Source organism: Phaenicophaeus curvirostris, chromosome 7 (genome assembly GCF_032191515.1).
Source record: "Phaenicophaeus curvirostris isolate KB17595 chromosome 7, BPBGC_Pcur_1.0, whole genome shotgun sequence".
NCBI lineage: Eukaryota > Metazoa > Chordata > Aves > Cuculiformes > Cuculidae > Phaenicophaeus > Phaenicophaeus curvirostris.
Window position 1 is genome coordinate 24,186,073 of NC_091398.1, and position 26,887 is coordinate 24,212,959.

The 26,887-nt window shown below is 39.3% G+C and overlaps 1 protein-coding gene across 1 annotated transcript in view; it reads right to left on the minus strand.

The window, feature by feature from the left end:
* The window catches only part of TANK (TRAF family member associated NFKB activator), a 28,186-nt gene extending 25,054 nt beyond the window's left edge, over positions 1 to 3,132 (minus strand). The window contains 2 exon segments of the mRNA XM_069861232.1: positions 2,550 to 2,683; positions 3,030 to 3,132. The gene's annotated coding sequence lies outside the window, so the exon portion shown is untranslated.
* Positions 3,133 to 26,887: the final 23,755 nt, after the last annotated feature.

Consider the following 26,887-nt stretch of genomic DNA (forward strand, 5'->3'; position numbering starts at 1 on the left):
TTCACAGAAAGGGTCATTGGTCACTGGCAGAGGCTGCCCAGGGAGGTAGTGGAATCACCATCCTTGGAGGTATTTAAAGGATAGGTAGACGAGGTGCTCAGGGGCATGGTTTAGTGGTTGATAGGAATGGTTGGACTCGATGATCCTGGAGGTCTTTTCCAACCTAGTGATTCTGTGACTGTACTTTATTAGCAGCAAAGTAAATTCCTTAACAGCTTGGAATCATATTTGTGTAAAGCTTCTATATTGGTTCATATAAAAGGTGTTTTGGCTCTGTTTTTGGGTTTTTTTTTCTAAACACTAGTTTAGAAACTCAGGTCCATGCATGCTGTCTCAAAACACTGTTAGTAATACAGACTACTTCATCAAGCCTCCTCCTTTCCCAAAGAGTATCCTTCCACTAACTGGAATATTCATTCTAATAGCTGTGACACTTCTTTAAATAAATGGTCAGGCTATTTTTCAGTTTTGAATTAAAGACTGTTTTCTGTAGTCCAATGAATAAAATCAGATATTACAGCTGACTGCAGAGGTGGGTACTAAACTGCAGAAGGGTATTGTTATGGCTGAAAATGATTGAAAGTATGCTCTCATGTTCTTAAAAAAACCTCGCAGTTTGCACAGATGTTGATTTTGTACCTTTCTGGAATTCTCCAGAGACACTTGTACCAAATTACCTAGTAAATTCCAATGCCCTGGACTTAAAAAGGCAACTTCAAAAAAAACGAGTGTGATGGGATTCAAAAGATGGGCATTAATCTCATTCATGCAAGTTCAAATCTCAATTTTAAAAACAATATTTAAAATTTATGCCGAACTTCCAGCCTTTTACTTACTGATTGATTGAGACTGGGAATATTAACAAAGAGTTCTGCTCTTATCTGGACTGTTGATAACAAAAATAATTGATCCATCAAGCAGAATTGTAGCACTGCACCTGGAGAATGGTAGCTAATTGATTGCAGCTCCCTAAAATCCAGACACCATGCAGTAAGAAAAGGGCAATAGTCATCACTAATGACATTTTAAGATGAAACTGTAACTAGAAGAATTGGTCTTACATTCCCCCATACACATGACACTAATTTCTGCTTCCACCTCATCCTTCCCTTTCTTCCAGCACAAACAGCCTTACTGTAAGCCACATCAGCAAACCAATTCAGCTTAAAACTAAATGCTGAAAGTATTTTTGCTGTGTTCATTTTGATGCAGATCAGCTGCACAGACCACTTGAAATGGCATGAACAAAGAAGCCAGCATGGGAGCAGAAGGCATCAGCAAAAGGAAACAGAACTCCTGTGTTCAATGTCAGCATTGGCTCAGGAACTGTACTATGAAGTCATGGTTATGTAACAGTGATGCAAGTCTGCACTGCCACAGGAAAGGATACTCTGGCCAGGATCTCTGGCCATGAATTTTTGTCACTTTCTTGTACCAGTGTCAGCATTTCTATGCCACACATTTGAGTGTGCCAAAGTACCTTTCTACTTCCTGAAAAAGCAACAACAAACCCACTAAAAAAACAACCCCCAAATTTAAACTGAAGCTGGCTCACTGAAAGGCTGCTGGAGCACTACTACCAACACCAGGAGGCAGTGGGAACATGAGACTAGCCGTGGGCAGGACTGCAGCAGTCTAGATTTAGATTGGATTAAACTACTCTGTAGTCACACCCCAATCTGCTTGCTGCTGGAATAAATAACTGCTTCTTATGCTCTCTATCTCATTTCCAGAACTCCTTGCAGTTAGAAAAACTGGCTCCTTTTCCTGCTTCTCCTTCATAAGTATCAATATTTATCAGGGAATTTGCCAAATGTACTTTATCATTTACTCTTGTCCCTATATCACGTTAGGAGTTAAAAAAAACACATAAGCAACCCTAAACCAAAATGCCCACAATCCCCCAAACAAATATCCTCATGGTTTTCATTGGGCTTAATTATGCTGTATCCATATAGCAACAACATATTCAGCCCAAAGCTGACAACCCTTATCTTTAGTGATGTTACAGATCCTGAAGACTTTCACAGTAATGAAAAGCAATGTGCAGTCAGAACAGATGCAGCAATACAAAATGCCACGTTTACTCTAAAAGGGACAAGTTAGAGAAAGATTAGCTCCAGAGCCTGTCTGACAAGGGGGTCCTGCAGATGCCTGTACCTGGGAGTGTTTTGTTGCCAGAGCTCTGGCAAACTTGAGCATGAGAAAACACTTGGATGCAGCAAATGTTGCAAGACAAACTTTTAAGTAAACAAACCCAATGAAACCTGGAGATGCACTTCAAATACTTGATTGAAATGAGAAACATTTTTCTGACATAGGTAGGAAAAAGAGCGGTAATATGGATTTGCTATGAGTCTACTGCAAAAAAAGCTTCAACACAAAGCTTGGCAACATACTGCTGCGTACATCTTCAAATGCCAGCTCCACAGATCACTAGAGGCACATTTTGAGTTTTCATAGTGCCTCACTAAATACCTTAATTCTAGGGGGGGTAAAAAAAGTTTTAGCTAATTATGTGTGTATACACATTTGTTCACGGTGCCTACCTCTCTCAGGGTCATATGAGAACACAGATGCCATCCAGAAGCCAGTATTTCTCTACATATTTCTGCTTTCAAAATAGCTTCTTCAACGGAAATACTTTGTAATTTACACTGCCATCATCTTGGGAACGGGAAACCTGTTGAGGAAATCGTTTGTAAGAGACTGACAGCTCACTGCGCTTTCGGTTTTTCTTTCGTCTAAGGACCCAATTCCTACTTTTTCCGCCTGCGGGCGAAGCCTGAAGCCCAGCGGCACAGCGCCCCGCTCCGCGGCGATCGCCACCGGCCCCGCCTGCCGCAGGCCCCGCGCGCAAACTCCGCGGCCGCCCTGCCCCCGGAGCGGAACCGGCGCCCCTCCGGGCGGGCGGCAGAAGCGCGGCGGGGCCGGGCAGGCAGGCGGCCCGCTCCGCTCCGCCCCGTGCCGAGCGGCCGCCGCGCCCCGCGGAAGGCGGCGGAGCGGCTCCAAAGGCGACCCGCACTTACGAGCGGCCGACGGAGCCCGCGGCCGGCACGGCGCCCCAGCGCCCCGACCCAGGAACCAGAAGGGACTTCCTGCCGGGGCTCTCCCCGCCCCGTGACGGGGCGCGCGGCGCCGCCTGGTCGGGGCCGCGGGAGCCGCTGCCGGGCCGGGGGCCCCGTCGCCTCCCGCTGGCTTCGCGAGGCCCTGGCGGGCGCCGTGCTGCCCCTCACTCCCGCCCCGCCCTTCCTAGGTCGGTCTTTCTCCGCGATTCGTAAATACTAGCACTGATTCTTGTAACCCAGCCGAGCTTCCTCTGCTCGCAGCATTTTCTGGCTAAAGGGTCTCTCGTAGGTTATCAAGACGGCTTTTTTACACCCCCTCACCCCCATGCGGCCAATGAATTTTATAGAAGAGACTATAATAGAAAGACAGTTTTAATGTTGCTGTTGCTACAAGCTCTTCTCTATTTGGGTCACACGTACGAGTACAGCTCTTTTCCTGAAGGTGTGTGGGAGGGAGGGAGTCGATGGCAGAAAACAAGGCGTTTCTTACATGCTTGCGCGGGGCGCAGTCACTACAGACTTCGAGGTAACCTCGGCCACCTCTGCGCCCTGGGGAACGTATCCACCCGGCCAGGCCGGGCTGGTTCTCCCGGAGCAGAACGTCCCCCTGTGCCCGCTCACGGATCAGAGGCTGCATTTCAGCTTTGGCAATCCCACCTTCCCCGGGGTGCGTGCGCTTGGAAACCCGAAGACTGAGCTCAAATAGGGCCATAGGAAGAGCAGCCACTAGTTTCCCTTTTTTTTGAAGTTATTTCTCTTATAATTTACCTTTCCTGCTGAGTCTTTAAGAATTCTTTTGGTCTGTTTTAGCCTGTACTAAGACTCAAGAGACTTACAGACAGATAGTTTAAAAACTCAATAATGAGTGGCTAATCAATCTTAGCCACTTAAGAACCTCAGGTGAGGTTCTAATGAACTGTTAAGGCTCAGAGAGGGTTTGTTCTGTTGGCATGTTTCCAAGAGAGGGGGTAGGTTCAATTTCCTCTTTCAGAGATTGTGTTTTGAGACATCCAAATTAAGGTTTTATTCAACCAGGTCTTTTCTATTTTTTTTTTTTTAAAGGGCAAAGGGAGTCTATTGTTTCTTTTTCTAATTTCTATTTTTTTGTTATTCAGTTTTGCAAGTAGTTGTGCATTTAAATGGTTAGTAACCATGGTTAGTAACTGAAATAAAATTGCAATTTTTAAATTCAGATCATTATTCTTTTGCAGTAAATCACAAGAGTGATTACTTAGGTTTTTTTATTTTTCTCTTCCTCACTTACAGTAAGATGTACGTCACAAGCTTTACAGAAAACCCATCTTGATGTTCTTAGAGACTTCCAACCCTCTGAATAAATTGTTACATAAAAAAAGAATTCCTGTATTGTGTAGCTAACGTATTCTCTAACTTTGATCTTTTAGAGTGGTTTCTGCTTTATGGTCATTTATTTTTGGTGCTTTTCTTCCTCACTTTGCTTTCTTTTTCTGTTTTTCCACTTCCTCCTCTTCAGTCTCTTTTATTTCCTTCCCTACAGTTATTCCAGTAACGAATTTTTGTATTTCTGTCCCACATCAATATTTCACATTTTTATGTCATTGTGAAGGCCAAATTACTTTTCCTTTATGTAGTCTTCATGAGATAACTAGGAGGAGCAAGCATGTATCAGTATAGTTTAACATGATTTAAGATTTTAGGTATCTATTAATCTTAAAACAAGTTGGGAGTGCTGGTGAAGAGGTTCACATCTTTTATTATTTCACTTTGACTTCAGACTCAGCCTTCTTTGGAGTAATTATGCTTAGAAACTTTTTTGGAGGGGAGGGAATTAGTAAGTTGATACTTTTTCAGAGTGAAAATTCAAAAGTGTTCTCTTGAGTCAAGAATCTATTTATTTAAATACCTCATATCATCTGTACACAGTTTAGTGCTTGATGTTACTTCCAAAACGGTATTTTAACAGGAATTTTATGTAGTCCTTCCTGATGTGTTCACAGTGGGCTCATTGGTTCAGCTCTGCTGGTCTGGAGAGGAACTGACTGCTCTTAAGACAGGCTTTTGGGGCGGCAGTTGCCGAAAGAGTGTATTTCAGTAAAGGTTTAAATCTGATTCCTTAAGAGAATTTAAAATTATAGGTACAAATTGGCTTCTACCAGCGGTCAGAAAGATGTTAAAATGTTCCTTGTCACCCCTCATGTAGCCGTGCACGCCGACGCTAGACAGCTCATGGCAGATGGTTAAACCTTCCCATGGACTTGGAAACTGCCGTCCCAAAGGAACGTGTGGTGCGGTGTGGTAGGCTGAAAGGGTCTGTGCTACTCTGTGGTCTTTCTCCGTTATTTCAATAGATTCTTCTTGTTTTAACAAAATAAAAAGCATGTTTTGCTCTTGAAATGCCTTTCCTGGTCAGAAAAGGATAACTGTGGATTAATTTAGGCTGAGTGTTGTCATTCCATAGTAAGAAGAAAGGTGAGGCAGAATCTTTTCTTTTTCTCAATAACAAGAGTATTCTGTTGATGAGCCTGTGGAAACTTTAGTATATGCAATGCTAATAAGGTGTGTGTTTTCTCTGTAGGTTGTAACATACAAAACCTGTGTTTCAGAAGCTAAAGAAAGAATGTTTTATCGGAGTGCAGACATAGAGAATCAGTGCACTATAAGCCACATAGTGTTAGTACAATTACAAAGTTTGTAGCTTATCTTATACTTTTTCTATATATGTGAATGCTGAAGCTGATAAATATAATTTACTGGTTCTCTTTATGAAGTGTTGAAACCAAAGGTTTGGATTTTCTTTTTTCATCGCTTTAGTAATGGTACAATTTTTGTGTTGCTTGGGAGAAGTCAACAGGATTATGAAATGCAGTTCTGTACTTCAGTACTGCTTATGACTAATATTAGCTGGGCACTTCCACTGAGAAGTACTCAACTGAAGAACTTCCTTAAATGCAACGGCAAGCAGGCAGACATTCTTTGAAGCAGACACTTCAGCAGAAACAGCCTGTGAACTGGCTTTGGATCCAGTGCAACATTCCTTATTTCCCTAGGTGGTGTCAATGATTTCTACCCTGGGAAAAGGTACCTTGCATGAAAAGGCAGCAGTGCATGAACAGGCAACCATGCATGCTATGAAACAATTAACATACAATAGTGACTATCAAACTGAATATAATACATACTTCTTAACATGTTGTGAAGAAAAAGCCAGTGATAGTCATGACACCAATAGAAAACAGCAGCAGCTTTGTAACACTAATGCTATTAATCTCTACAGAATGTAACCTGTGTTAGAAAAAGTGCAAGAAGGTGGAGGCTGAAATACTTTTCAGGGAAGAATAGCACAAAGCCAATCCACTGATTCTTAGTTAAGCTTTGAAGGAACTTAGTTATGCAGACCTCTGAGCTCTGTTTAACTTTTATCCTTATTGTGTCTTCCTCCTTCCACAAACCACTGTATAGCAAAACTGAGTTTCTGTAGAACAATGTAGGGAAAACTTTTACCTTGGAAAATTTGTTTTCACTAGCATAAGTGCCTTTTTGCCACAGAGGCAAGTATTCAGATGATTTTACGCATAAGCTTTAATTCCTTAGACCTGTCAATGTGAAGAAGTGAGATATTGTTACATCAACTATATTACACAGGCCTTCTCCCTCTGTTCCTTGTTAAAATTCAGTAAATCTTGGTAGATGGTTTAGATTGAGCTACATTGTATTTGGTATCTAATTTAAGAAAACATGATTTATATAAAGAGTCTTTGCACTATTTGTTGAATGTTGTTTGATCCCAAGCCTTTATTCAGGCTCAGTGTGAAATAAGAGTGGAAGAAGTCAAAGAAGAGATGTATTTGAAATAACATATTTCATTTCTGGGATCTTATGACCTCTTTTCCTCTTCTGCAAAAAGGGGAGCTATGTAGTGCAGCAAGATCACTCATGCCATGGTATTATTTTTGCTTCCGTAGTCTCATAAAATTCCAAAGTTTGGGGAAAAGGAAGAGACAGATGTTGAGGCAAAGTCATTAAGTTAATGGACCTATGTTTGTACACCTATGGAACTTCTTGTCAAAACCGTTCAGGATGTGAAAATTTTGGATGTGTTCAAGGGGAGACTGGACAAGTAAATACTTGAGAGATTCACTGAGGGAAACTGAAGAGACAGGCAGCATCAATCTCAGGAAGTTCTCTGACCCGAAAATAGCTGGCAGCTGGGAGAAGACTCTGAGAAAGTATTACATATGCTTACCCTGTTCTTATTCTTCCCAGGGCATTGATTTCTAGCCACTGCTGAAGATAAGATGGGTCTGAACCAATGTAGCATGTGTTCTTATGTTAATGACCTCACGGTGATACAAATGTGTAGGAATTTCTTTGCATTAAACAATTGCCTGTAAAAGATAGGATACTGCAGGAGGATAGGGAACATTTCTGTTGCAGAAGCTCCAAAAGATCTTGGAACATCCATTCAGAATTATTTCTTATTATTTTAGAACATCCACTTGAAATTACACTTCGAGCAAGTTTATTAATCAGTGAATTTTATCTGGTTGCTGAAAAGATGCTGTGTGTAGCTTGACTATGTTTACAATTAAATTGTGATGACCAGCAGATCAGCTGCATAACATCATGGCTTTCATTGTTAGTAATCGTTCTAACTGCGCAAACAGCTTAACAGAGGGTGTATCTATGCAAGTACACAGCAAGGCAGCCTTCTTGATTGGTGGATAATAAAGAGATCTTGTGAAAAAGGCCTCAGCAAAGAGTGGTGGTTAGAGATCTTTTTCTGTTCTTTAGCTGGTGACAGCATTTAATCATTTAATGCAGTTTATTTAGTGCAGGAGTTTTGAACTGAATCTCGAAATGTTGTCCTAGTTAAAATCTGTGCACTGGAATAAACTTTGCTTCCTCCTAAAGTAAATTTTACAGGGAAAGCTAGTAAAATACTTTGATTATGTTTCATTTTTTTAAGGAAATACACAAATCCCCTTTAATTATTTTTGCAAGATGACAGAGCAATGGAAAATATATCTATGACTTCCCTGACACAGGGAGTTGGTGTACTTCCTTTCAACATTATTTGATTGTATGTTAAAGTGGAATTTGAAAATAAATAGTTCTGTTTCTTTGCATAGTGAAAACATATTTTTGAATGATTCATCTCTGCAGTCTTTTTCTTGTTGATACAGTTGTTCCAGCTCCTCGTGTTAATTTTAAAATTGTTTTATAAATGAAAAGATGGCTTTGTGACTTCAACAGAGTGTTTTTCATGATTCTTGCTCATAGTCATCCTATGAGAGTTTGGTGAGTCTAAGCTTGACAATGAGAGTGTGTAAAACAAACTTAGATGCTCAGATGAGTATTTCTGTAAATCTTAATATGTACCATTGCAGTGAAGTTCTGTAACCAAGTAAACCAAAGAGATTTCACTAGTTCTTGAGCAGTCAGGCTGTTCATGTTTTAGCTAAAATTTCTTGGTATCTACATGCACCAAAGATAAATCAGCAGCTGTGCCTGCTGAGTTTTGTTGTAATTCTTGCTCAACTTTAAGCAAAGAAAGATTGAAGCTGTGGGCTGTGTAGTGGCTTACAGTGTATTGACACTGTGCTTGGTTGAATACAGTCTCATCATCTGTGAAGCTATGAGGACTAAATGATAAACAAAAATGCAGACCGGCTTCTTGCAAATGGTATTTGTCTCACCATGCTGGAAACAGGTAAAATAAAAAAATGATAATTGTGTGTTCTTAGCTCTAATACAGAAAATGTATCACTGGTAATAGACTTTCTGAAAGAGTTGTCACACTTTAAGATTTATTCCTGGTGAAGCAGGGAGAGAAACACATGATCAATGGGTTTGGGCCTTTTTGCATAATTAGTGGCAAAACACACGCACGCACACACACACACTCACTTACTTCGTCTGGCACAGCTTCAGTCTTCTTATTCACCAGCTGCTAAGTCATTTTCATATCCATAGCTGCTTCCTCTGAGTGAAAACACACCTGCTCTTCTAGCATTGTATCCATTTATTGTTGGCTTCCAGGAAGGAAAAGATATAATTCTGGCTTGCATCAGAGATCTGAATAAGCATGGGATAACTCAGATCTGCCACACTTTTATAAAGATATTATATGTTAATTTGTCTGTGTTAATTACCAGTTCCCTTCAGTAGGTAAACATCAAGAACCTAGAATTAAATGTTCTCAGTGGCATTTTGCTCACACTATTTTCTGTCTTACCATTTGGAAGTACACTTGTTTTACTAGGTTTTGAACATTGGTATAGTGTGATCATATACCTGGCAGCGCTCTTAAATTGCACTGTAATCAGTTTATTGTGTATTAAATCCAGTGGGAGAATACTACACAGAACTGAAAAATCATTCCCTGCAACAGTGAGTAACAACTACATTTTATATTGCAAAAGGGCGGCTGGGCAAAAAGAACAGTAAAGAAAGACAACTTTTAATGTAGGGAATAAAACCAGGAAAGGTAAAGTGATAGGTGTTGGGTTAGTTGGGAACAAGGAAATGAAACACCAGAGGAACTCCTTCCGTCATGCTTGGCATTACATTTCCATCCACACTCTGAAGTACAGCTAAACTGATAGCTGTCTCTAAAGTCTTCTTTTAGAAGATTTGATCTGCACTGTGGCATGGACCTTACTGAAGGGATCTTAATCTTCTTTTCTAAATTCTTCAGAGGCAACTGGCTGATAAAGTATTGTTCTATCAGTCCAACATCTGATACATTTGTATTTTCCAGCCTATCTGCTCCTCCATTTCTGCCAGATAGAAGAGTAGCCAAAGACAAGAATCACAAAAGGATTTTAGAGTTAAAGTACTAGCGGCTTTGTGAAGGCTGCTGCTGCCTCTGGTATGTGATTTCATTCGTACCTGGAGTATGGCGCTTGCTGAAAAGCAGTGCTTTAAGTAGAGCTGCTGTCTCTGTGTACTAGTCTGTAGTCCTGGGTTCTTTATAGTCATGCCTCTTGGAGATGAAAATTCAGTTTTGCATGGGCTGATTAGGGCAGATCACAGAGATTATAATTCTCCAGTCTCATGGCTACAATGACCTTTGGGTTCCAGCCTCCATTCTAACAATATTTGCATTTTTTATGGCACAGTAGGCAGTAGGTCATTCCCACTTCACTGCTTTTGACAACTGGCTTTACTGACTGAATTTCTATTTTACTGGTGCTTAGAACCAGCCCTCTGAAGGTACCATCCTTGCCAAAGGCAGCATCAGCTTTACCTAAATCACTTCTAACATATGTTTGCCTGTTTTGAAGATCTATATTGGTGATAAAGATTTCACAGCCTCCCAAGGGACCTTCTGTTCTTCCTTACAGATTTTTTTTTTCTAAAACTCTAATTATTCTTCAGTTGAACCACACTTTCCACAAGGTACAATGAACAAACTGGACAATATGCATCAGCTGAGACTTTGCACCATAGTTTTCAACAAATACAAGCTGACTGTTTCATATCCTTAAAACAGGACAAAAATTTGAGCCTTTAAACAAACTTGTTTAATTATTTCCTTCAGTGTTTTTCTGAGAATGAATGTAAAGCAGAACAGTATGTAGTTCCCTGATTTCTTCTGTTTTCTCCTTTTAAAGATAAACATGATGTCTCTCCTTTTTCATTCTTTTAGAAGCTCATGTGTTCTCCACCAGTGCTCAAAGATAATTGCTAACGGTTCTGAAATACCTTTTATTCTGTTCTCTGAGCTTCCTGAGAGTAATTTCTTAAAGCCCAGCTGGTTTGAAAATATTTTATCTAAGTTACTGTTCTAGCCTGTATTCTCTCCCCTTGTCACTGATACTAATTATTTTACCCAGCTGATTGATGTTGACCCTTCTAGTGAAGAAAAGTAAAAAAAGTATCAGCCTTTCAAGCAGGATCTCCTATCATCCTTTCTCTCTACTGAGTAGCAGACCTCTCTTTCCTTTGTCTTTGCCTTGCTACGGATGTATTACCAGAATACATATTTCTTTTCTGCCTTGCAATTTATCCCATTTTGTGCCTTGACTTTTCTTGGTTTGCCATCTTTTTTTAACATTTTTAACATACTTTTATACTCCTCAATAATTTAAGTTAGAGCATAGAAAGTAGAAACTTTATTAAGCTTCAGGTAGTTAAAACATTCTCATTGTTATTCAGTGTGTTGGGATTTTTTAAAGCACATTTCTTATTTTGCCCCTAGCGCTGGGGTGATTTGTATTATCTCCTCTTTTTCTAAAGGAGATGGAAAATCTCTTAAAATCCTTGGGTTTTTGTTGGTTTTTTTTTTTCCCAACGATCATAATGATGTTTATGTACTGGATTTAAGCACTTCAAATGTTTGTATAGATATAGTCCTGACCGATTTGCCAGAAGTCACACTGTACATTTATGTTAGAGTTGGGTCAGAAGCACAGAAATATCTTGCTCACATCACTGGCTTCTGGTTACTGCCTAATTTTTCATCTGATTAAAGCAGGATTATTTGGTTACTATCTGATTTGTGTAGGTTTATTTTATGCTAGCAAATTGCCTTACTTATGAGTCCTTCTTTGTGTGCCTTTCATTGTCCTTGTTTATTTCTACATTGTCTTGGGGAAAAAAAAAAGAATGAAAGAAAGGAAAAAAGTTTCAGTATGTATTTTTCCCATCTGGTTAGTCCAGCACTTTTAATTAGTAAAATGCCATCCTGTCAGATTCTCTCCTGCCAGGAAGTCATTCAGCTACCAAATCACTTCTTCACCTCCATCATATATTTTAACATTTCAAAACTGTAAGATATCATATTATTCCTTACAACAGAAAAAGCAAAATCAACTACAGCAATGCTAATTAAGTGTAGTTTAGGATTAATTTGAATTTAAACCAGGCCTCATGGGATTTCAGAGCATGCACCCAGAGTGTCATAAAATGTGTAACAGCTCTTACTCTCAATTAACATTCATTTATTTGGGAACAATAAAAATCAGAACAAATAAGCACAACCTGTTCCTTACTCTTTCCTCAGTAGATTATGCTCTGCCCAGACTGCTTTTCCTACTCATTATTCGAAAGGCCAGCTTCTTCTTATATCTGGGCAATACCAGACTGAATCAAGTATCGCTGTATTCTCTTTCTTGAGTCTTAAACCTCTTTTTCCATTATAAAGCTAGTTGAAGACAATGTACTGTTTATTACATCATAAACTTTATATTGGAATACATCAATTGTGTTGCAAAAACATAATTACCGTGTTTCTTTTCCTTTGTGCCAAATGAATGTGAGCCGATTTAAGATTACTGTGTGGTTTAATGAATTTATTTTAAAAATTCTTGTCATATCAATAAAAATATTTAAATAAGCCAATACCATCATACTGATGACAAATAAGAAGGTTAACAAATGCTAAAATCAAGTGCTCTTCAAAAAAAAAAGGACAATCTCAATGAGAAACCTGAACTACATCTGTATTTGGAATATATAAACATATTTGAATAGTTTGTAAGCAATTAGAAAGCATAGGAGAGAAATTCGAAGTTGCAAACCTTCATGGATGATTTTTGTAGGAATTACAGAAGAGGAATTAAATAGGAGAGAATTATGTATATTCATATCATTTAATAGAGATTATAGCATTTTTCTACCTTGGTTAATTTTTTTGTAACTGCTAGAGGATATTTGACAAAAGTATGTTTCTCTTAAATTCTGTAGAAACATTTGCTTTTATATGGAAGTAATTTAAAAATAAATATTATCTGTAATTACATTAACTGTGTTGAGGTGAGTTTTAAATAAAATGGAGCAATTGTAGGAAGGGTGAAGTGAACTATCCACAGTATTTTCTGCACATAGAACTCACTTCCCTGTTGCTATTGGAGTCTCTGCATCGAAAAGGGCAATCTTATGCAGGGACTCCTACTTATGCAGAAGCAAGCAAGGAAAGACCAGGTGATTGCGACTTAGCACTGGGTACCAGTGGTTCTGTAGATGTGACTGTTGCAATGTGTGAGAAAGCTGGGAAAGCTTATTCTATAGACATATCAGATTGTAGGTGTTACCCCTAGTAGCCCAGCAGAAGATGGAAACAATTATATTTTTTCTTCCATAGTGTAGCTTGTAAAATGTGCTTTGTGCTAATTAAATTCCATGAATACTCTTGGAGTAAAGATGATGTCCATAGCGTGCATCCAGGCTAAAATGTTACACAAATGTAATGCAAAACATAATGCTAGTTCAACCTAATTCTTATTTATGCTTAAGCCCCCAGTTAAGGAAACAGAAGATGCCCAGGAATCACTTTAGTAACTGAGCAAATCTTTCTTGCTTTCAGCACCATTGCTGTATATGGTGTCGGCATTTCAGCCAGTAGGCAGAGACCCTGTGAATATTCCTTGGTTCTCTGAAGCTCTCCCTAGCATACTTACAATGTTCTCTCAGACTGGATTCACTCCAAGAAATAAGTATAGCAAAGCCAGTATTTTAGAACATGGAAACAACCTCCCCCCAACTGGTCTTTATTAATCACTGTCTCTTTGGACAGCATTTTGCTTCCTTAAGTGTTTGTCAGATTTGTGCCCCAGGCATACATACTTGAGAAATACAGTTTTATTTGGGTATTGAATAACATAATACATCTCATTAGTAATAAGCTGCTTTTTCTGACAGAACATAAGACTTACTAAACATGACTGTTGGGTTCATTCAGTGTCTAAATAGGACCTTGCTGCAAATCTCAATCTACTTGAGCAGACATACAGTAAAATGCCATGGATAATAACTCATTATATCATTAGGAATAATGATAATAAACAGTGATAACGAATATCTTGGCCTCTTTTATATTAAAAAAAATGACAGTGTAACGTCTCACACTACAGGAAAAAAACAGTAGTTGACAAGGTTAAGAAGGGTGTACAGTATAATGAAAAAGGTTAATTATGGAGAGATGTCAGACACCAATTATTTAATCTATAATAGTAGTGTTCTGTTACATTAGAAATACAGTTACGTTCCTATTCCTACCTTTGATGGCCAACTAATATGCAAAGCACCTCAGGAATGGTCCCGCATGTCCATATATGGATTTTTTGCCAACAAAACTGAGGAATGCTAGGTAAAACTTCCTTCCTTTCAGCCAGACATTGTCTGTTCATCATGCATTGGTCTTTCTGTTTGTTCTTTCTCCCCTAGAATAATTTCCATTCCTTCTAGATCCTTCTGTCTTCCTTTCCTGCTGCTTCTGCATGGCTTGTAAGAGTTTCTCAGTTTTTCCTTTGACTTTACCCAGACTCCAGCAACTCTCTTGAACTCAGTTGCTCCTTCCCTTTCAGCTTCTTATACCTCAGAAACTTCCCAGCCTTGGAATTCTATGGCCATCATGACTTTTTAGATATTTCTTCACAATGGCTTTTGTGTGTTTTTAGCATATGTATTCTGACATGACAAACAGCAGCCTCATAGACTGGCAGCATAAAGAAACTTCCCCAATACTATAGATAAGGAAGTAAGAAGATTTTCTTCTTTTACTGCCGTAATAGTTTGGTAGAAAAATAAACTAAGTGGAAAAGTAGTGGTAAAAGTAGTATAGAAAGCAGGAATTCACCTGCCTTTAAAGAAACAACCAAAGGCAAAGAAAAAAGATGACATGAAGAAAACATCGTAACAAGAGATTCATAGGTACAGACTGAGATACATGTGGTGAGATCATCTGTACCTAGAGGATGAATCTGATCTTTCAACTAGTAACCTGGAAGGAACCATGACTGTTGTCAGTTTTGAGTTTTTTCTAAAGAGTGGCTGCAGTTGTAAAAAGACATATCCTGTTTGCTGAGATGTAGGCTTGCTCATGACTGTAAGCATAACAAAGAACACTGGATTATGGAAAATTAAATCAGAAGAGTCTTGATGTGAATCCTAGCAGTGACAGAATATAAAAGAGAATACTACTTGGGTTCTAGCCTGCCTAGTGCCAGTTACCTCTGCCCATCCTCTCCTTTTCCCTGTCATGCAAATTTTTTACTGTCTGATCTCACCCCCTCCAGAACATTCAGGTTAACATTGAGACTGAATCTTTAAATCCACTCATCATTCAGAGTATTTCAGATTGGGTTTCAAACCAAATTGTTGTTCTTGTTGGTTAAACCTGTGAGTTTTCAAAACAAGTGGGCTTGAAAGCAAAGATCTATCAACATTCTTTGGATGTCTGAGGGCCCTACAAGTGTCAGCCTGGCAGCAAGGATAATGAATATACAGTGATAGTATTACCAGATTTATTTATTTTGTCATATTTATTTATTTTCACCCCTTTTTAATCTGAATGTGTTTGGCATTAGGGTAATATTAAAAAAAACCCCAAAAACCAACCAGCAAACAGCTTGGCCAAGATTGACTGAACTGCTCTGAGAAAACAAGAACTTTTTTTTTTTTTAATAAAAAAATATGGCATTTACCTGAAGCTTATCCAGCTCTTTGGGGATTTTCCCATCTGTGCTTCAGGTGCCATTTCCCTACTATTTTTAACTTTTCTCTTGCTAATGCTTAAAGATGCATACATGGCTAGTAAGCATACCTCAGTTAGCAGATACATAAATAATACAAAGAATAAAAATAGGTTCCTGGAAAATACAAAAGCACTAAAAGATTTGAAATGCTGTCAAATACAAAAGGTGTTTTTGCAAATTATTAAAAATGCTGTCCTCCTATGACCTTTGTTTTCAGATTGTTTTATACATGTGTGTAATAAAACAGCATAATTCATTAGCTATATAGTTTAGCATTTGGGTTCACCGTATGTTTCTGAATATCAAAATAATAAGAGATTCCACCTCAACAGTTTTTTCTTACTACGTACTTTGAACAGAATGTTACAGATGGTGCTCCTTGATTGCTCATGAAATTTCAGGTTGGTAGTTTTCTTAATAATTCTCTTAAGTCATCTAATGGATTTCAAGACTTAGTGTCTCAGGTCATTGAGGCAAAGGTGAACTTCCAGATGAAACCTAGAGTTAGATAATGGTAAGAAATAACACAGTGCCCTGTAAGTTTTATCTGTGGAAGCTGTTCTCAAATTGATGAGATTTTGTATCAATATGGTCTTGTAACTTGGATTGTCTCCTGTCCATTCATGATTTCATAGATCATCTGTACCCATTCATAATCCCATAACTTTCTTTGCCAACTCAAGCACAAAGGGAAAGTGTGCAGGAAACGTGAGTATGGTCAGGCTATCAAGGATGAATAGTGAAGCATTGTTTGGACACACAAGGATGGAATTAGGAAGATAATGGCTGAGCTAGGCCTGACACTGAAAAGAATGTGAACTGAGAAAAAAAAAAAAGCCAGACAAACTTGTGTGGGTACACTGGCAGCAGAAAGAAGACCTTGGAAAACGTTGTCCCTTGATGAACAGGGTAAGCAGTCTAATAATGAGGATGAAGGCTGACACCAATGCTGTCTTTGTTTCTGTCTTTATTGGCAAGGTCTGCTCTAAGGCCTTGCAGGTCGCTGTTCCTAGCAGCAAAGTTTGGGAGAGGAAGTTACTGTCTACGATAGACAGTTGAATCAAAATCAGCTTGAGTAAACTGGGCATATATAAGTCCATAGGACAAATGGGATTTATCTAGTGGCGCTGAAGGAACTGGTTGTAGGTGTAAGGACTTGTTAAAAATCTTTTGAAAAGTTGTGGTTATTAGAGAAAGTTCCTGATGACTAGTAGAAAGACCTATATTATGAAAAGGCAAGGAGAAGGATTTGGTGAACTACAGACCCATATCCTTACCTAAAGTATTGGAACAAGGTATTTATAAACATGTCTAAAGAGATATGATGATTTGTTCTAAATCACAGTTTTTCATAAGTCTTTATTATTGCATTTTTCTGGGTTATTTTTCTGCTCTTGCAAATTAATATGCAATGGTAGACAAGGACGATCCCTACTTTGCACCATTTTCTGTCTTGATACTTGCTACATTCTCTGCTTTCTTTGCCCATGCCCAGTGTACCAATACAGAAGTTGATAACTTCTTCTCCTGGACACGCTGTGAAAGAAAGGTCTGTGGTTTATTCACAAGGAAATCAAAACATTCTGAACATTCTGTTCACTATTTGTCATCGGCTTTTTGGGCCTCTCAAAACTAGATAGTTTTCACCAAGGCCCCCCGTCATCTCTACCATCTGACATGCACCTTTGGTACTAGCAGGGAAACCTTCAGGCAGATGGCTTTCTGATTTGCTCAGGTCTTTTCCCCCTCTACCAGTGAAGCCTACTCAAGAGACTGCTCATCAAAATAGTGCTGTAAATTAAGTGTCCGAACTAGAATGATTGACTTCACAAGCTAGGTGATAATGGCATTATACATTTATTATGCAGTAAATTTGCCTGCTATGTGCAATCTCTTGCTAACTAATTAAGGTGCTTTTTGAAAACATTTTCTTTACACTCATCAAGCCTCAGATTCATCTGTTAAATATGAATTATACTGTAGAGAGAGTTCTGTCAGTTTATAATTTCTCCTCAATACAGCAATTCATCATAGCATTTAATGTTTGACATTTAGAGAAGTTATTTGTTATTTGCAAATACCTTCCTATGCAGATTATAATACAGGCTTTTACTGATTGTTCATGACACAACCTTGGATTCTGCTGTTATTTCTGCTACCTTCTTCTGAAACCAGATCAGTTATTTAGAGGCCATGAGGATTGTGACTTAAAATATTAAGTAGTCTAGGTCTATCAAAGTATTTGATCCTGTGATCTTTCCCAGGTGAGTCATTCTTATTTATATGGTTAAGCTAAATGTAAAGAAAGGTCACTACTTTTAAAAAATTGTGAGCAGTACACACATGTATATTCCTTTTAAAAGAGGAAACCACGTGGATCACAAAACATATGGTATTCTTTCCTCATCTGTCATTCACTAGGTTGTGCTTGTGATGTTAAAACCTGACGTACTGTTTTTTCTTCAGTTTCAATTAAATAGAGAGTTTTAGAGTTTTCTCTATATTAGAATAGTCACAAAGGGTGATTTACAACTACATTTGTGTGTTCTACCTCAGGGAACACTGACATGTATCAGTATTTCAGAAACTGAACATCCTTCTTATTTGAAGTTAAACTGCTTCCATGAATCTTACTTTCCTGAAGCTTCTGTCCAAGATACAGAAGCTTCTGTATCAATATCCATTTTTTTCAGGTGACAAAACATTTTTAGAAAATACGGTTGACAGAGGAGTTGTCTGTCTGTATTATGTTATAACTGGAAATAGGAAGAACCATTCACTGTACACTGCATTATGATTAACTGAACAAAACAGTTGAATCTGAAAGTTTGTTGGGAAAGATAAGGAGAGTTTCAGATTTGAATTTAGTAAATATGGCCAATAAAGCTTAGCTGTTGAAAACTCCTAACTGATACAATTCAGAAATACCTAAGTTGTCTTTGAACAGTTGCCTTTTTTTTTTCCTCAGCCTAACACTGTTGTTTAGGGACAGTGATATTTAAAAGAATGTTACAAGCATTGCAAAAAAAATGTTTTTTCAGCACAGGTTCTACAGAGGGTGGGTGACTACAGTGGGAAGTCAGATGTGTGGGTATATACTAAAAGGAACTTCTGCAGTAAGAGGTGATGTATAAAGAAATTCTGTAATCTAAATGTATTTGCACAAAAGCAATAATAGAGAAATTTTTTATTATAAACTGTGGATTTTCATAAGGAGCTGTCCCATTTCCTTAGTAATGGTATGTCTTTAAGTACCTTTGTTTCTATACTTTGGTTATACGACTTCTAACGTCTTGAATAACAAACCAAACAAACAACCCTCTCCCCAACCCCCAAGAAACAGAAAGAGCAAAAAGAACTGAGGTCCTGTAAGATACAAGAAAGAAAAGTTTTATATTTGACAAAAAGGAGTGAAGAGAAAAGAATAATACGTGGTTGGGTGATGGCCAAGTTTCATATTGTCAGGGTACCTTTTTTCCCCAGTGATTTGTTCAGGTCAAGGCAAATTAGCTACATTTCTTGGTATTTCACTTGATATAATAAAATGCTTCAGGATGTACTCCCATTTCTCCCATAGCATGCTTACCAGATTAGTCCAAACTCCTCTACTCAGATCTAGTAGATCTGGCATATGGGCTACCAGCTGCCTATAAAACACTGGTTATCTTCATTTTACAGCAGGCAGAAAGCCTTTTTAGTTAAGCATTATATATATATACTCTATTGGCATGCCTATTTTTATTTGAGTTTCTCTCATCTCTCAACATATTTAGATTTTAGATCATGAATTTTGAATTGTTTTGAACTAAACAAACAGAAATGTCTCTGCAGCAGTATGCTGCAGCTTAAGAAGGTGTCACGTTCTGTCCTATGACAAAGAGGGAAGGAAAACGTCATACCTATCCCACAGCATTCATCTGAGCAACTAGCCAAGGGATATTTCTCAAACACTGAATGAGAGGGAAGTCAGTTCAGGAAAAGCTGGCTAACCAGAAGTACTGGCAGAAGCTGAGGAATGCTGGTTACTACTACTATTATTTGCTCAAGGCTTTAAAAGCAGGTAGCCATGAGAGATTTAAAATTAGAGCAAGTTTTTTTGCTATTTCTTGCTACTGTGGTTCTACTCTGACTTTTTCAGTGATGACCATCCAGAGAGCCATTTAGAAACCTCTTACCCCTTCTAGAACCTATGTCACAGCATGAGTAATACTAACACATTTTCATTTATCTAGGAACAACCTACTACACATATAAAACTGTAAAGCTTTGTGTTCTTTGGTACTTTGATGCTATCATTTGTGCTATGAGATATAAGATTTTTAGTTAAATTTTCTGTTCAGAGACAATTTAAAGTTTCAGAATGGCATATGGATGCTTTTTTAGCCTTACAATGAGAAGTAATAATCAGCAATATAACACTCACTAATGGGTTTCTGTATTTTTTTACTGAAATAACAACTATTGAAATATCCTTATCTGTTTATTGGATCTGTTCATCTGCATCTCCACAGTCCATAGATGTCCTTGATCTCTTTATTTTTTTTACCAGATGGCAATCACAACAGCTTTTTCATCCACTTGTTCCATATGTATGTAGTTCAAGCAGTTTTTAAGTGGATCTCATAGCCTAGTGTGATCATTTGAAACATTTGTAGAAAAAACACCCCCCTGCACCCCCATGTTTTAAACAAATACAAATACAACATTCCTCCTTAGTCAGAACATTCTTTTTTCCTCTGTAATTCTGTGGGATGGATTTTGCAGGAAATTGTCCTCTGGATATCAGATACTTAGAGTTACATGGGCTGGAAATTAAGAACAGAACTGTTCAAGTCAGTTCTCAGGTTAATATTTTCTCCTGTAGGGGTGGGAATACTAATGAAGCAGATATATAAAAAAAATGAGATATGATGAAGAAAACCAACGCACCTCTGTAGCATTATACTTGGAACACAGAGTGTTTGAGGTTGCAAGAGGCCTCTCAAGGTCATTTAGCTCAACCTCATGCTCAAAGCTGGCTCAGCTTCAAAGTTAGATCCAGTTCTGGAGGAACTTATATATTTGAGTTTCAAAAATCTCAAAAAAAAAAAAAAAGGCAATTCCACAACTTCTCTGAGCAGCCTGTTCCAGTGCTAAATCTCTTCTCCAATCCTTCTAGCTAATGCAGCCTTTATTGCCACAAACACGCTGCTGCTGACTCGTTCTACATGCTCAGCAAGACCGCAGGTCCTTTCCTGCAGAGATGCCATCTAGAAAGTTGCTCTACAGTTCTTTCTCCACTCCATTCCCAACTTCTCCTTTCCTTTCCCTATAACATTTCACTCAGTTGTTGGTTTTGTTTGTTTGTTTGTTTGTTTTTTGTAAAGGACTGTCTGCTGTAAATACAAACTCAACACGTATGTCTTCTCTCTGCTGTAAGGGCTGTAAAGCTTTCTTTAGGCCTGTGGGGCTGTGAAGGACTGCAAGGCCTGTGCATTTTTTTTTTCTTTCTGAAGCCTCCAAAAGCTGCTGATCTGAAGGAGCTCTGACACCTCCTTGAAGATGAAATGGGAGCCTTCATGTCCTCATGAAGAAATACATAAAAGTTCTGCAGGTGTAAAATTTATTTTTAATTTTAGGTATAAGAACCGTTTAATTAGATTCTAAACATGGTTCCTGGTTCCTTCTCTCACAACTCACCTTGTACATATTCTGTATATGTAGCTTCTAAATGTGTTTTGGAGTTTAATCTTAGAAACTACATAGGAAACATAATCAGCATTCCACAAAACCTTTCAAAATAGATTTAGTTATGGCTAGTTAAATGTGAACAGTGACAACATTATAGGAATAGGGGAGTTCCTTGTTGCAGTGATACAAAAGGAGCAGAAAGGCTATTGAACTAATTGTATAATAAGTTATTACAAGAACTGCTATGGTGACAGATGGAAATAAACACTGCTGCATGAATAATAATCATGTTTTTCCCTACCCAAAGATCAACTCTAGACATTCTGTCTGAATTAATTTTCCTTTAAATTAAACAGAAAACAAAAGGATTAATGAAATCCCTGCATGTGTCTCTTCTGTTATATGCTGGATATACTTATCCTCAAAGATGGTGGCTAACTTTGTGTACAAAACATTTAGAAATGTACATTTATTTGACATAAAAGGCAGAGAGAAATATCATAAATTATTACATCAGTAAGAATTCAAAGAATAATTGCAGCTAAACAATAGCCCTACAAAAAAAAAACCCAAAACCAAAACCCAAATCAAACCAAAAACCTCCCCAAAACCTGTCAAAAAATGGATTCCTCACAACAAATTAATTACAAGAAACAGAAGCATATTCTACATAGAAATCATGGTCATGTGCAAATAGAAGCCACATACTGATACCTTTATGTATAGTAGTACTCCCCCTCTGTACAAATAAATGACCCTCACTTTCTGATTTTCTTCCTCTCTTCATAGTTTCTTCAAACAAATTAAGATTTTCAGGACAGCCAGTGTTGTTTTCTGTGTATTTGTACAGAATGTGGACTCTCAAAGGCTGAGGCCTCTAATGCATTGTCATAACAGAAATTAGAACTGAAGTAGTAATCACGCTAATGAAGTAGGGGAGTAATTCTGTAATTTTTACATAATTATAATTTACATTGATTCTGAAATAAATTCTGCCAAGAAGTGATGAATACGGGATTAGGTGAGTGGTTTTCAGATCTTCTCTGTGTCAGCTCTTTTGTTTTCTCGTTGCCAAGGTTTATGTGTTGCTTACTTAGAAGTAGGAATTCTATTTTCCATTTTGTGAAACACTAAGCGCATTCTTCAGCCTAAGTAAATAATGAGTTCTAAAATAGAATTGTCCCTCAGACTTTCCCTGTCAGAGACATGCACTGGTCTTGTTTATATTGCTAGATAGTTCAACTGTGATTTGTTGTGTTGTTATGTCTTTAAGCCTGTGAAGTTAAACACTGGAAACTATTTTGGTTTTTGAATTGAGTGAAGCTAGTCCTGTTGCAAGAAGCAGGTATACTATGTCCCCAGAAGTCTGAAACGATTCTTTGCTAAGTAATCAGCAAAAAATCAGTGTAGCATTTGGCAAGGCATACTTGTAAACATACCAATAGGTGCCCTTTTTATTGATGAGTTCTGAACTGAGCTGCAATTTTATATACATATATTATTTCTACATGATAGACATTAGAATGACATTCATATTTTGAGACAACCAATGATTTGAATTTGCTCTGAAAATTTTGCTGTAAGTATTCAGTTATACCTTGCATTCAGTGCTTGTTGTGCACTCAGACAAGTTCAAGCTGGGCAAAACAGTTTCCTGAAAGCACAACCAACACAAAGGCTTTCCCAATCAGTCTGTCATGACTTAAAGATTCACACAGGCTCCACTTTCAGTGTGAACGAAGGTCTTTTCAAAGGTATGGCTGAAAAACAGTCATGTATTAGAAAGAAATGTGAGAACACCTCTACAGACAGACTAAACTGATGAGCTCTTCTATAAACAGCTGGGGTTAGTGTCTAGATCAATGCCTCTTGTTCTTGTGGGAGACTTCAATCTGCCTGATATCTGCTGGGAGTACAATAGGGCAGAAAGAAAGCAGTCTAGGAGGTTCCTGGAGTGCGTGGAAGACAACTTCCTTGCACAGCTGGTGAATGAACCAACAAGGGAGGGTGCCCTCCTGGACCTGCTGTTTGTGAACAGAGAAGGCCTTGTGGGGGATGTGGCAGTAGGTGGACGTCTAGGACTAAGTGACCATGAGATGATGGGGTTTTCTGTTCTAGGAGAAGTGAAGAGGGTTGTTAGTAGGGCGGTAGCATTAAATTTCCAGAGGGCAGACTTTGATCTCTTCAGAAGGCTGGTTGGTGAAGTCTCATGGGAGACAGTACTTAAGGGCAAGGGAGCCCACGAGGGCTGGGAGCTCTTCAAAAAGGAAGTCCTAGCAGCTCAGGAGAAAGCCATCCCCATGTTCCGGAAAAAAAGCCGTCAGGGGAGAAAGCCAGCTTGGTTGAATAGAGAGATCTTGAGGGATATCAAGAGGAAGAGAAATGTTTATGGGCTCTGGAAGAGGGGACAGGCCTCTTGGGAGGACTACAGGAGGGAAGTGAGATTGTGTAGGGGAAAAATCAGAAGGGCTAAGGCTCAGCTAGAAATCAGATTGGCCAAGTCTGTGAAAGATAACAAAAAATCTTTCTACAAATCTATAAATAATAAAAGGAGGACTAGGGAGACCATACAGTCCCTATTGGACACAGAAGGAACAACAGTGACAGGGGATGAGGAAAAGGCTGAGGTACTTAATGCCTTCTTTGCCTCAGTCTTTAGTTGTAAGGAGGGTCGTTCCATCTGTGTACAAACCCAGGAGCTAGAGGAGCGTAATGAGGCTCCCATGATCCAAGAGGAGGTGGTCAGAGCCTTGCTAGCCCAACTAGACACCCACAAGTCTATGGGGCCGGATGGGATTCACCCAAGGGTATTGAAGGAGTTGGTGGATGTGCTGGCCAAACCCCTTTCCATCATCTTCCAACAGTCCTGGCTGAGTGGGGAAGTCCCACTGGACTGGAGGCTGGCTGATGTTGTGCCCATCTACAAGAAGGGTCGCAGGGAGGATCCAGAGAACTACAGGCCTGTCAGTCCAACCTCAGTGCCAGGGAAAGTCATGGAGCAGGTGATCTTGAGTGCTATCATGAAGCACCTGCAAGAGAACTGGGTGATCAGGCCCAGTCAACACGGGTTCACAAAAGGCAGGTCCTGCCAAACTAACCTGATCACCTTCTATGACAAAGTGACTCGGCTGCTGGATGAGGGAAAGGCTGTGGATGTGGTCTTCCTGGACTTCAGTAAAGCCTTTGACACAGTTTCTCACAGCGTTCTGCTTTGGAAACTGTCAGCCTCTGGCCTGGACAGGCGCACACTCTCCTGGGTGGAAAACTGGTTGGCTGGCCGGGCCCAGAGAGTGGTGGGAAATGGTGTGAAATCCAGCTGGAGGCCAGTGACAAGTGGGGTTCCCCAGGGCTCAGTGCTGGGTCCAGCCCTGTTCAATGTCTTTATCAATGACCTGGATGAAGGCATTGAGTGCACCCTTAGCAAGTTTTTTGCGGATGACACTAAGCTGGGTGGAAGTGTCGATCTGCTGGAGGGCAGGGAGGCTCTGCAAAGGGATCTGAACAGGCTGGACTGCTGGGCTGAGTCCAATGGCAGGAGGTTTAACAAGGCCAAATGCCGGGTCCTGCACTTGGGGCACAACAACCCTGTGCAGTGCTACAGACTAGGAGAAGTCTGTCTAGAAAGCTGCCTGGAGGAGAGGGACCTGGTGGTGTTGGTTGACAGCGACTGAACATGAGCCAGAAGTGTGCCCAGGTGGCCAAGAAGGCCAATGGCATCTTGGCTTGGATCAGAAACGGCGTGACCAGCAGGTCCAGGGAGGTTCTTCTCCCTCTGTACTCGGCACTGGTGAGACTGCTCCTTGAATACTGTGTTCAGTTCTGGGCCCCTCACCACAAGAAGGATGTTGAGGCTCTGGAGAGAGTCCAGAGAAGAGCAACAAAGCTGGTGAAGGGACTGGAGAACAGGCCTTATGAGGGACGGCTGAGAGAGCTGGGGTTGTTTAGCCTTGAGAAGAGGAGGCTGAGGGGAGACCTTATTGCTCTCTACAACTACCTGAAAGGAGTTTGTAGAGAGGAGGGTGCTGGCCTCTTCTCCCAAGTGACGGGGGACAGGACAAGAGGGAATGGCCTCAAGCTCCGCCAGGGGAGGTTTAGGCTGGACATTAGGAAAAAATTCTTCACAGAAAGGGTCATTGGGCACTGGCAGAGGCTGCCCAGGGAGGTGGTTGATTCACCTTCCCTGGAGGTGTTTAAGGCACGGGTGGACGAGGTGCTAAGGGGCATGGTTTAGTGTTTGACAGGAATGGTTGGACTCGATGATCCGGTGGGTCTCTTCCAACCTGGTTATTCTATGATTCTATGATTCTAAACGAGAACTGAACCTGGCATGTAACTGACCCTCAGGATAAATTTAGCCCTGTGATGAATGCCCACTGGGATCTGGGCACTAAGTTGTGAGAATTAGGTATTGAGTAGATATTAGTTGCTTATTCATCTTGCACAAGTCTGCCTTTCTAATGCAAGTTTCAGAAAGCAGCATGGAAGTCTGACACTGCTTTTATGCATTGTGAGGTTTAAATGTTGATTTTGTTACTCAGTAGCTCTTACTTCAGTGAGCTTTTTGCAAGAAAAAAGCAAGTTGTCTTCAACAAGATTCAGTTGGGTAGTTCAACAGAGTTTTGTGGGTAATTTTTATAGATAGTTAAACATGCTAGAGATGTAATTTTGAGAAACCAGGAGCTCAAGTAGTCAGTAGTCATACTGTCACCACAGGCTATAAATAATCTTTTTTTTTTTCTTTACATAAGAAAAGTCTTCATTGCTTTCCAGCACTGAGATTAACTTTCCATGTGACCCTGTGAAAATTCTTTCCTTCCCTTTTTACCCTTCTCCTGCTTTTACTTTGGCTGATATTCCATGGTTAAGCTCTCAATTTAATTTAGATAGATAATTTTTCAGTAGCAAATAATTCACTCTATACTGCAATGTACTTTACACATGTAAAGTGCACAAAAATGATGAATAATACCATCATCTTTAAGTGAACAGCAGACTTGTAGTTTGTGTGTACGGTACAAATCAGCATTTATCTAGATTTTATATTTAAATCAAAGCAAAAAAATATTCCTTTAAAGATCTACTTCACAAAGTAAAGAGAGAAACCTCCTGCACTTGCAATCGCTCCAGAACATAAAAAAAATCTGGCGTGTCTCCAATTACTGTGAGCAAATCCTTGACTATAGCTGTGAATAGTGGGAGATCAGTATACTTCAGAAGAATTGATTTCTTTTCCCCCGCTTCAGAAAATCCAAAATGACAATCTCCCTTCAAAAAGTAATTTAAGAAGCATGTATTTCAGAGGTAGTTTGGATGAGCCTCAGATATAAGAGAGGGCTAAATTTTAAGTAATTAATTAATGTGCTGATGTTATTCTGTTTGTTTTATTTTGTGTGTCTCTGAGAGGAAACTCCAGGGAGGAAAAACCCCAGCAGATCAGAGCTTGGTGACCACCATGTGATCTCTGTTAAAAACTGTAAGTCCTTGAGATCATGCAGTGACCATTTTAGGATTGCTCCACATTTGGCAACATGGCTAATTACTGTGGTGCATTTTGTGGTACATTTTGCTACTTTCTGCACAATACAAAACTGCATGTCTGTTATGGCACCCTTGAATGATCCATTTATAATTAAAGTAGAACTATAATGCATTTTGCCCACCTCCCACATACCTATTTTTACCACTTTACTT